This window comes from Peromyscus leucopus, chromosome 19 (genome assembly GCF_004664715.2).
Source record: "Peromyscus leucopus breed LL Stock chromosome 19, UCI_PerLeu_2.1, whole genome shotgun sequence".
Lineage (NCBI taxonomy): Eukaryota > Metazoa > Chordata > Mammalia > Rodentia > Cricetidae > Peromyscus > Peromyscus leucopus.
The window spans coordinates 56358940-56371563 of record NC_051079.1 but is presented as its reverse complement, the minus strand read 5'-3'; the positions used below and the strand labels follow the sequence as shown (position 1 = coordinate 56371563).

General features: G+C 39.2%; 1 long non-coding RNA gene across 1 annotated transcript; it reads left to right on the top strand.

Annotated features, from left to right (window-relative positions):
* Positions 1-1277: 1277 nt before the first annotated feature.
* LOC119086234 lies at positions 1278-12276 on the top strand. The gene is made up of 3 exons (XR_005089458.1): positions 1278-1365; positions 11079-11164; positions 12022-12276. It is a non-coding gene; the product is annotated as an uncharacterized LOC119086234 (long non-coding RNA).
* Positions 12277-12624: the final 348 nt, after the last annotated feature.

Below are 12624 nucleotides of genomic sequence, written 5' to 3'. Positions count from 1 at the left end.
ATTAACATAAAAATAAAATCACATGTCAGCACAAATAAAATATCACTATACACTAATATCCAGAGCATACTGATTAGCTTTTAATTGTCAGGTTGCCACAAGCTAGAATCAACTGAGAAGACTGCCTGACTTAAGGAATGGTCTAGATCAGGTTTCCCTGTCAGCATGTCTGTCTGGGATTGACTTGACTCTCATTTGATGTAGGAAGACTCAACCCATGCCCTAGGTCAGACCCTTGCAAGCCGTGTGAGAGTGAAGAATGTTAGCTGAGCATAAGCAGTCAGCGAGCTCACTGCATGGGCGCCATCGTTTCTCTCTGCTGGTGACTATGGATGTGAGAGATGAGCTGCTTGAGTTCCTGTCTTGACTTCCCCAGAAGGAAGAACCATGATGCAGAATTATAAACCAAACAAACCCTTCCCTTCTCCATGTTGCTTTCTGTCATTTGTCAGGCCAACAGAAATGACACTTGAATACAAAGTAAGAAACCCCTGACCTCCTAACCTTAATTTAAAAGTTTTTAATTGTGGTAAAAACAACGCACACACACACACACACACACACACACACACACACACACACAACTTGAAATATACCATCTCAACCATGTTTAAACAATATTTTACTAATTATCTGAGAATTTCATACTGTGTATTTTGAGCATATCCATTCCCCTTCCCCTGGCTCCTCCCATAACTCCCTCTCTGTCTCCCATCCTTCTCCATCCACCTTTGAGGCTTTGTCTCCTTTTTGTTTATCTTCTTTAACTTCTAATATTTTCTTTTTTGTTTGTTTGTTTGTTTGTTTTGACACAGGGTTTCTATGTGTAGCTTTGGAGCCTGTCCTGGAACTCTCTCTATACACCAGACTGGCCTTAAACTCATGGAGATACGCCTGCCTCTGCCTCCTGAGTGCTGGGATTAAGGGTGTGCACCACCACTGCCCAGCAATTTTTAATATTTTGACCATGGAGCTCAATATGCATTACCTAGCTGATCTTGGGGGTGAGGCCTATCCTGGTGTATGGTTGATCTACAGGGAGTCACATTGTTAAAGAGAACTAACCCTCCCTCTCCAAGCACCTGTCAAATGCCAGTAGCTGCTCAGCTAGTGGTGGCATTGTATACCCTACACTTTTAGCCTGGGATTTTGTCTGGCTGGAGCTTGGGGAGGTCTTGTGCATGCTGTCACAATCACTATGAGTTCATAAGTGCAATTGTGAGAAACACTGTGTTTCTTGATGTTATCTGCCACCTCTGGCATTTCAACTATTTTGAAATGTTCAGATCAGTAGTGTTATGTACATTTACATTGTTGGGCAGCTATCACCACCATCCATCTTTAGAACTCTTCTCACCTTGCAAAGTGAGTATGTACACCACTAACCAAGTTCAATTCCTCTCTTCGCCCAGTCTCCAGTGACCATCTTTCTAACTTGTCACTGTGATTTGACTATTGTAGATACCTCAGAAAAGTAGTATTATAGAGTACGTATCTTTATGTGATTAGTCATTCCAATTAGCTTAAAGTCCTCAAATTTTATCCATGTTGTAGCATGGCAGAAATTACTTCCTTTTTAAGACTCAACAAGATTTCATCCTAAGTCTGCATACTGTACTGCTTATCAATTCATCTGTCAATGGGCATTTGAGTTTCTTCCATCTCTAGACTACTATGCATAATGCTACAATGAACATGTGTGTATAATCACTTTTGAGATCTTTATATCAATTCTTTTGGATATTTATCTAGACTAGAATTTCTGGATCCTATGGTAATTGTTCTTTTAACTATTAGGAGATTCCCCATACACCTTTCCATAGCAACTAAACCATTCCCATCAGCAAGGTACAGAAAGGATGAAGTTTCTCTTCATAAATACTTCTGGTCCTGTTATATATATATATATATATATATATATATATATATATATATATATATATATGGCTAATCTAATGTGTGTGAAATTATTTGTTTTGATTTTTCATTCCTGAAAATATCAGTGATTTTGAACAATTTTCTATGTGCTTATCTACATGTTTTCTTTGGAAACATGTCTATCTAAGTCCTTTGACTATTTTTAATTGGGCTCAAGAACTATAGGAACTCTTTATGTGTTACTGATATTAACTCCATTTTCAGATATGTAGCTTACACATATCTTCCCATATCCCATGAGCTGCCCCCACGATGTATTAACACCATCCTTCAATGAATGGTAGCTTAAAAAAAAAATCTCAATGTATTCCAATTTATCTTTTTTTTTTTTCTGTCTGTGCTCCTGATGCCATATCTAACCCAAGGCCAATGTCAAGTAGCATTTCTTTATGTTTTCTTTAAAGAGTTGTATAGAGATCCATCCACCCGTTTTGCACTAATTCTGCATGTTACATAAGGTGGAGGTTCAATTTCGTTGTGTTACACATGAACATGCAGCACCCCACTATCCCTTTGTAAAAGCTGGCATTTTGCTTGGTGGGAATGCTCTTTGCTCCTTGTGTAAAATCATTTGTCCATACATGTAAAGGCTTACTTCTGGGTTCTTAAATTAATATGTTTTATTTTTGTGGTTTATATATTTGTCTTTATGCCAGTACTACAATGTTTTGATGATTGTGGTTTTGTGATAAGTTTTGAAACCATGAAATGTGAAACCTCCAAATTTATTCTTTTTTATGATTATTCTAGGTATTTGTGAAACCCTGAGATTACACATAAACTTTAGAATAGATTTTTTTCTAATTAAGCAAAATCTGCTAGTGGCCTTGATTATTAAAACCAACTAAACATTATTAAAACCAACTAAAAACCTGCCTTCCAAATTCCTGAGATCATGGCAATACTGCATTAGGACATTTCTCTACACTTACTGGTAAATAGGCACACATTGGTGAATAAGCGCACATTAGTGAACAGGCACTCATTGGTGAACAGGCACACATTAGTGAACAAGCTCAAGACACTGCCTCTGCTTCATATCTAAGCCTGAGGTGGCCTGAAAGATTCTACAGGGCACCACTTTTGTAGAAAGTGACAGGGATCCAGGCTGTGCCCATATTGTGGTTGGCTGTGTTGAACCTGAGATCTTCAGGTTTGCCCAGCAGAAAAAAAAAGCAGTACAGAATAGGCACACTAGTAATTAACAGCCTGCATGGAGGTGTGTTCCCCAGACAAGTGAAACACACACAAATTCACCGGCATTTCAATCACTAGTACTAGGCACTTAGCCCTCAACTACACAGGAGGCTGAGGGTCAGGCTGAGGATCATGTGGCAGCCACCATGGCCACCCCAAGCATTTCTTTGCCTTTGAAAGACACCCCTTTTCTGTGGGTTGCCTTCCTGTTTAATTTGGTGTCTGTCATGGCTTCCAGTTCTACTCTGTTTTGAGAACAGAAACAATATGTTGTATATTGTGGTGTCTCCCATCATATCCTGCAAAATGTCTCTCCTATGATGCATTCAACATTCAGTCTAAATACTTGAGTTTCCACAACGTGCACTGTTTTTAGGGACTGGGAACACCTTGGTATGAAAATTCACTGAATTCTATGTATCTGATTTACAGGATCCATTAAGTATCCACCCAAATGAATGTAAACCCAGAGTCATGCTGAGTATTACAAAGGACAAGCACACCATACTAAGAAAAAGTATATGATCTCATAACTAAATTTGCAAACAATGGTGCTATTGAATAGACTAAAAGAATTCCTTATGTGGACTGTGGAAAATTCTGCCCCATGGAGGTTCTAAGACAATGAGGGCAGGGGGAAGAAAGAGGTAAACATAATGGTGCCAGGCAATTAGCAGGTCCTTCTGAACTCCCTTGAGGAGTCAAATTTTCAAACAGCATTCCCCAGTCTCCGGTACTGTGCCTGGTGTGATAGGCAACATGTCAGGAGTAATAAAGAAAAATAGCAATGTAACTACAAGCAGAAGAAACACATCTCTGGTGTATTTCCACCCTGCCAGCACTTTTCTGTCATACTCTAATGGGATCACATGAATAATTTTGTTTGCTCTAATAGGAACCCAAAAATACATAATCTCATCAGGTTGTTTTGATATCATGGTCTGAAGGAAATGAATGTGAGCATGATGAAAAGAAAAGATAAGCAATATAAATACAGCAAAATGGAATATTTGTGGACATGATTATTTTAGATATTCATATGGCATCTGTGATAAGAGTGTTGTCTCTGCTCGTCTCTCTTTCCTGATGAACTATGGGTAGTTATCCGAGAATGGCAGGCGTCTCTGTCTTCCTATGTTTTTATACTGGGAAAAGAATGTGTCTCTTTGACTTACATATGTGTATTTATTTATTTATTTTGCTCAATCGTGTACTTAGGAGCTTGCAGTCTGCTCCCATGGCATAATCCAAATGACTTGGACAATTTGTTATTGTCAGCTTTGGAAATGAGGATATGAAGGCGCCCCGCAACCCTGAAAACACAGCAAGTCAAATTCTAAAAGCAGTTACTTAAAATTATTTCAGCAAAGCCTCCTCTTTTCTTCCTCCTCCAGGATTGTTTGGAAAATTTTACTTGGGTTTTGCCTGAGCTGTTAGACAAGTTACTCAACTTCCCACTTGCTTGTGGGTTGGGTTGAAATCCAAAACTAGATCAGCCAGAATTCACATACTACAGAGCATGCATATAATAAGCATTTAATAAACACTGGTTGAAATTAAGTCAGTTGAATTGAACTGAACTGAACTGAAAAATTAAAGGCTTGTGTGGTTCAGCAAATTAGAACATTCTGTTAACAACGGACAATCCAATCGCTCGCCCTACAGCAACATGGTCTGCCCACACACAAAGTGTAGGTGTACGAACAATCTCGTGCTTAGTCAGTCGTGCTCACCAGCACTGAAAGCAGGTTATTTTTGTTGCATAATGTCATTGTGAATTTCCTGTCTTTGTAATTCAAGAAATATGGGCCTTTACTGACCAAAAGGAAGAAATGAATTATTCAACAATGATGTTGGAAAATTGGCTCAGTGTCTGGAAAAAAATAGTCCTCAGATTTTCACCTCGGACCACACAACACAATAAATTCGAGCTGATATTAAAGAGTGAAATATAAAAAGCAAAATCCCCCAAACCTGAAGGAACATCTCTGGTGAGGACTGGCAGAAGAGCAATGTAGGGAATAAGGGTACCTCAGCTTATGCTTTGTCCAACTGCATTGTCTTTTCACAAACGAGAGAAACAATGTTCAAGCATGATTGTTAGAACGAGCAGAAAATATGAAGTGAATATTTTGTTAATTGTAGATAATGAAATAAAATCGATTCTCTAGCATGATTCCTTAATGCCAATAAGAGCATCAGACGAAAACAAAACAAAACAAAAAAAAAACTAGTAAAAAGACGAACTTGGAGAAATATTTGAAAAAAAAAAGTCTTACAAAGCATTAATATCTTCAGTGTATAAAGACAATTGCAGCTTACAAAGAAAAGCATGGAGGATGAATTAGAAAAAGAAAGAGACTCTGAGGGGAATATAATAAAAACATAACCCAAACATAAGCATTTCACCATTGCAAAAGGATATTTATCATAACCTTATTTATAATGTTTTAAATTAGACTCAATCTCAACGCATAACAAAACAACACCAAGTAGACTACTGTTTGGAGAATATGTAATTGTGTAAGTACAAAAAAGGCTTTAGAAATATACAGCAACTTGTAAAATGTATGTACATGTTATTTAAGCAATTTTTAGTGTGTGTGTGTGTGTGTGTGTGTGTGTGTGTGTGTGTGTGTGTAAATACATGCCACATGTGTTTGGCTGTTGGAGGAGGTAGAAGAGGGAGTCAGATCCCCTGATTCTAAAATGTTACGTTTGTATGCCGCCTGATGTGAGTATTAGCAACTGAACGTGGGTTCTCTGGAAGAGTAGTAAGCACTTTGTAGCTACGGAGCCATCTTTCCAGCCCCTCTACCTGTGTTTTTATGTGTATATGGAGGATTGAAAAGGAAAGGCATGAAGATATTAACAGTGCTTATCTTTTACCAATGAGATTGTTGTTATTTATACTGTTTTTTATGTACTTCTTGTTTTTTCAGTGAGAATCATGTATAATTTTATGAGGAGAGAAACATAATATTTGTGGACATGATTATTTCAGATATTCATATGGCATCTCTGAAAAAATGTTGTCTCTGCTCACCCCTCTGTTCTCTATGAACTATAGGTAGTTATCCGAGAATGGCAGGGATCTCTGTCTTTTATTTGAAGCCTGGCTCATCTTTCTTAAAAACTTACTCCAATATTTTTAACCTGATAAAACAGCACAGAGACGCTGAATGAAGGGTTCTGAAGGTATCTCTGTGTGCCCAGCTGTAGTGCCGTTCTGCTTAACGTACAGCAGGAGAAACAATGGCTTGATAGTGCTTTGACCCACTTAATATTAACATCTATGCCCACACTCTGTCCCTACTGTCCTGTCTCCTGCTGGTCTGCCTCTTTTTCACCAAAGTTCTACATAATAATGACACTTTTCTGAAATAGATCATGCCCCCACCCCTTCTCTGAGAAAAGCTTAGACAGACCAAGTCAGACTAAATAGGTGAAAGGTGGTTCTTCAGGGGTCAGTTCATTCATTTCTTCTCTCTGGTGTGTAATAAGTCCCACGCATCCTAAATGCACACGGATCATCTAGATGCCTTCAGACATGAAGGTGTCTGTCAGTCATACTTCACCACTTGTCCATTTGTTCTTTCAGGATGATCGGCCGTCTGGTTGTACTTGGATGGTCGTTTCTGTGGCTGTTGTTTGGTAGAAAAGTAGATGGGAGAGTAGATAAAGAGGAAGGCTGAAACAAAGGCAACATTTCATGGAATGCTGCATATTTCACGTTCAAAGCTCTCCATTTTCTAAAACTGTGCCAGACCCTTCCATTATAGGGTAGTCTTTTTTTTTTTTTTTTTTTTGGTTTTTCGAGATGGGTTTCTTTGTCATTATGGGGTAGTCTTAACTGTCAACCTGTTGAGATTAAGAATCACCTCAGAGTGGGACCTCTGGTATGTCTGTGAGGGGGGTTATGGTAAGGTTTAATTGACATGGAAAGACCCACTCTAGAAAGACCCTAGCCCATGGGTTGAAGTCCTGGATGCAATAAAAAGAAGAAAGGGTGTGGAATACCAGAATTCTCTCTGTGTGTTTCCTGACTAAGGATGCAATGTGACCCGCAGCCTCGTGCCTCTGCTGCCATGCCTTTCCTGCAGTGGATGGATTATTCCTTCAAACCAGCAGACAAAATAAATTGCTTTTTTCAGCTATTTTGCCATAGCAGTGAGACATATGATTAACAAAAGCCCCATTCTGAGTAAATTGTCTTCCTTCACAATGCCTAAAGTTCACGTCTAATGGAATGAGCGGTTGAAACACACATTGACCCTTTCCACATAATCTCTTTGAAAAATCAAAATATTTCTGGGAAAGGGCAAAAATCACTAGCCCTTTGGCATGCACAACATTTAAACCAATTCTCCGCCTATGCACACGAGAGCTTAGTTTTCTTCAAGATTTCATTGGTGAGCTGCAAAATCTGGGGACATGAAAGCTCGGGGCTCTAAAGCCAAGGAGAGTGAAAAAGCCAAGTCGTGATCTCCACTACACAGTGTAGGCAGTCACCCTCTGTCTTCTCTGTCTTGCCCCTGTGACCAGAGCACTCCTTGCCATCCCACTGAGAGGAGAGATCTGTCTAGGGTAACAGTTGCAAAGGAGCTGCTAAGTGCCTTACAATGATACTGCTTCTTTGACCATAGAACCATAAAGGCACAGTGATTTGATTGAATCTGGGAACCTACCCCATCACCAGATACTCACCCCTGGATTAGTTCCTTTATCATAACAGGAAGAGAATGACAATGAGACCCCTAACAGAGAGTCACCCATTGACTGACCTGGCCCTGTGTAAGCCTAAACAATACAATGTCAATTACAGACCACGACCCAGTTACAGGAAACAGGAGCAACACCAAGGGGGGGGGTGTTATAAATGCAATTCTCCCTACTAAGGTCTTGGTAAACACCCTTTTTGACTCTAGAAAAAGGGGATAGAGCTCCTGTGTCTGGAGGGAAGACCATCCATTCATCTAATGACTGCTATGAATCTCTGACATGCCCACTGAAACTGTACATTGGCCTAGGATAAGTAATAGAATGTAGTAATAGTGTTTTCCCAATTCTCTTCCATCTGTGTCATGGTGGCTGCTTACAGAGACACATGGCCCTTAAGTTATCCATCTGTGTTCCCAAAGCAAACGTGGAGCCATGTTTTCCTCAGTGATCTGCTCTGAGTCTAGAGCAAAGTGCATGTCCTGGGAGAGAAAAGTCAATTTTGAACTGACCTCTGACTCCTTTCAAGGCTGGATCTCACTGCTTCTGACAGCGCTTCCAGAATGCTTACTTCTACAGAATGCACTGTTTATTCTAAAGAGTGACCCACTAGAACCACAGAAAGCACTTGGGATCCAGGATCTGTGATTTTTCTCTAGGCTTTTTATTTCTTTATTTAATCCAAGATACCACATATGATGAATCACAGTATTGAAAGTGGGGTTTGAGAAGAACTTGGAAAGTTTGGGGACCCATGTAATAATTGGAGATTATTACCTACTTTATACTGTCATTTTGTTGATCATTTATGAGGACTATTGTTTGAACATTCATTCTCCAAGGTTCTTATGAACTAATGATCTGGTATTAGTGATTTGTGAGTCTTTAAGACTAAATAATAGTACAGATGCAGGGTACCACTAGAGAAAATAGCTTAGATACACCAGGCCCCTGGTCCTTCTACTCAAAGTCAAATGATACAAGTAAACTAACCTACAAAGTATCTCAGAGAAACTTAGAAAACACAGTTGACTCCCAACCTACAGGTACTCTACCAGCATGTAGGAGAGTCACTTTTATGTGAGTGTGTGTGTGTGTGTGTGTGTGTGTGTGTGTGTGTGTGTGTGTGTGTGTGTCTGGTCTGGAACTCACTGTGTAGACCAGTCTGACCTTGAACTCACAAAGATCCACCTGCCTCACCTTCCCAACTGCTGGAATTAAAGTCATATGAATATTTTTAAGGTAGGAACAATACCCTCACATGTTAGCTCAGGCATTGCGAGGCTGCTCCCATGAAACAGTAGATAGTAAAGAAGCTGTTAAAGCTTAGGAGGGGGCAGATCTGCTAACAAGACATGTCTTCACGTAGTAATAGCATCTGTAGGAGCCCCATTGATGGAAAGAGCGGTTTGCCAGTGGATGGAACTTTTCCAGCTTTCCAAAGTGAAAAACAAAACAAACAAATAAACAAAACCGGAGAGATCCCTGAAGTCACGGTGTGGTGATACCTTATTTGTGCTGAAATGTGATATTTTATTTGTATGTTAATAAATAAAGTTGCCTGGAGACCAGAGATCAAATAGCCATAAACAGAAGTCAGCCAGTGGTAGCCCATGCCCTTAATCCAATTACATGGGAGGCAGAGTCTCTGTGTGGTCAAGGACACAGCCAAGCATGGTGACATACGCCTTTAATCCCAGTACCAACCATAGAGATCTGGAGGTCTATATAGACAGGCAGTGACAAGGAAGTCATGTGGCTAAGCTTAGAGCCAATGAGAAGGCAGAACAGGAAGGCAATAAAAGCACAGGTCAGGCAGGAAGAAGCTCTCTCTGTGGAAGCTACTGTTGGTGGTAAGATAAGGTAGTCATAGCTAGTGCTCTGATCTCTTTGGCTATTAACTCTGTATTTGGCTCTGTGTTTCTTATTTAATAAGACTGTTCAGAAATTCATCTATATCACAGAGTTCATAAATTGTTTCCCACAAGCCATGGGAATGCATTCTTCCCAGGTAAAGCTGCTTTGACTGACTGCTCAATCTTCATAATTACAAGTTTCCAAATCTTTCTTAAAGAGACCACACATACTGCCAGCCTAACCTAATGGAGTTATGAGACTAAGATCCCATTGCCTGTGGAGCCTCAAAGACCTTCAAATGAAGAGTTTTGACTGCAATACCTTATAATTCTGCATTTTTTCATTAAGAGCAAGACTAGAGAACATTTTATAACCTTTAACAATGTTTCTATGTTTTTGGTTCATTCATAACACTTAAACTCTTGCAAGTATATTGATATTACAGAAGTCACACGTATGAATGTTCGTGGGCCAAATGAGTTCACTGGCCTCTGAACTACACTGACAGATCATCTGGAGTCTTCATAAAGTTCAGTCGTATGGTCTCCAACCCTGAACTTTCTCTCTCTTGCTTCCTTAAACCTATCTCTTCACAGCTACCAGAAAGAAAGAATAAATATTCCACATGATAGGAATCCTAGTAAATTTGTACTGAGATTTTTGTGGCCATTGAATTACATCCAGAAAGACACAGATACAGATACTACCATTTGGTACTGTTACTTAATCCTCTTAAGCCTTAGTCTTCTTGGCTATGGAGGTGAATAATATTGGTCACTAACCTACCTGGGAGGCATGTCATAGGGATCAAATGAAATCATACATGGAAAAGGCTTGGCATAGTGCTCAACACATACTAAATACTTAAATATTGTAAAAATTGCAATCATGCAAGGGATTGATTGAATTAAAATTAAATCAATAAACATACTTTCCTACTATGGGGAGTCACTTATAGAAATGCATGTTCATTAACATATACTCAATTTGTACTCCATCGAATGTTTATCAGTTGTTTGAGTAGATTGCAAGAACTCCAGGTTAGTGGATTGTTCTGTTTTCACTGGGTTGAGGCTAGGATAATTTAGGCAGAAAGAATACATTCATTCCATTGGGATTTGTCCAAAGCATGTGGTTAAACAAATCTATTAATAAATTGTGACTTCAGTAAGTGAAGGTACACACAGGCATCATGCATGCTGAAATGATATTTTGTTAATAGACTGGCCTGGCAGGTTGGAGTGTTCTTTTCAGCTTTTTAGCAGCAACAAGCTGCTTCCTAGTCAAGAATCTTAAAATAACTATGTCATTACATAAACATTCTACAATCTACCGTCTGCCAATCCATATTCTGTTTCTTTGGGAAGAAAATGAACCAAGATGAATTTGAATGCCAATGTTCTTTAAGACCGTGGACATCCCAAATGAAAGTACTGAAAGACTCATGCTCCAGGTATGTCTGACTTTTGCAATATTATTTTATTGCAAAGGTACAAATTTTATAATCCCACCTGTAGGAATCAGCATTAAACAACATGCAATAATAATATTGCTATGGAGATAAGGGCATAAATCATTGTAGGTGCTGTCAGCATGGCCAACTGAGCCTTGGGGACTCTGAGATGATACCCACAGCAGAAGGAATAGCAAATATGGCTTGTTTAACAATTCCAGCAGCACCTTAGAAGTAAAGTGCATTAGAACTAAATTGGATGCAGTTGAATGTCTCTACCCTTCACTGGTAGAACTCAGGTAGCAATGAGCGAGTCAGACAAGTTCAATAGATCCCAGAGGGACAAATCAGACTCTCCAGTGAAAACTGGAAGGCATAGCAAATAGAGGAGGAGGCAGATAATAAAGGGGTAAGCAATCTCAGGAAGTGGTTAAGTGGTTCTTATGGAAGAAGTTGGCAGTGACGAGCAGTAAGCAAAAGGGCAAAAGCCAACAGTGGCTTTTGATGACTCGGTAGGACTGGATCACAAAGAGCAAGTAAAGCAAAGGTTGAGAGACAGAACAAGAGACAGACTCACTGCTGAACCACTTGAGTAGTCCCCTCAAAACAGGAGCAGTATTGGTGGAAATCAACTCAATCAACATGGTAAGTAGATAATCCTTAAAGATGGCTCCCAGCAAACCAAGTCGCATCACACTGATTTGGGGCCAGCCATTTGGTCTTTTTCAACCAATAGAACTTGGCAGGGATGGACACAATGGTTTTTCTTGTTTGTTTGTTTGTTTGATTGATTGGTTGGTTGGTTTTGTTTGAATTCTGCAACTTTTAATTCTATCACCTGGAATCTTTTCTCCTAGAAATCAGCTACCAAATTGTGATACCCCCATATTTTCTAGAGAAGTCAAGACATCAACAGTTCAAACAGTGTTTACAGAAAATCCCATGCCAAATTCTAGCCATGTAGAGGATATCCAGCCAAGTGAAGGTCTAGTGTGGTCCATCACATGGAAGAGAAGAACTACACAGCTGATCCCAATCAACTCAGAATTATAGAAGAAAAGGTGGTAATTTCTCGAAGCCACTTATATGTGGGATATTTACTATCCAGCAATAACAACAATAAAAAGAGGGAACTGTGAAGGTCCCCGGCATGTATAAGAAAAAAAAAAGGGAACAGTTGGAACTATGAATTTGAATACCTTAAGGAAAATTTAAATTTTGTTTAACAGTCCCTTAAAGATAGAAAGAGATTTATACAATATATTTGAGTTTTCTGTCAAAGAAGTTGAAACACAATAGTTTATAGCTAACAGGTAAAATTAATTATCTAAATAGTCTCCTCTTTGTTATATAACCATGATTTAGGATGAGGTGGTGTGGACAGTTTAAAGAATTTTTCAGAGTTCTCAGTTCCATAGGTCACTAGAATTAATCCTGACCATGGAAATCTAGCATCATTC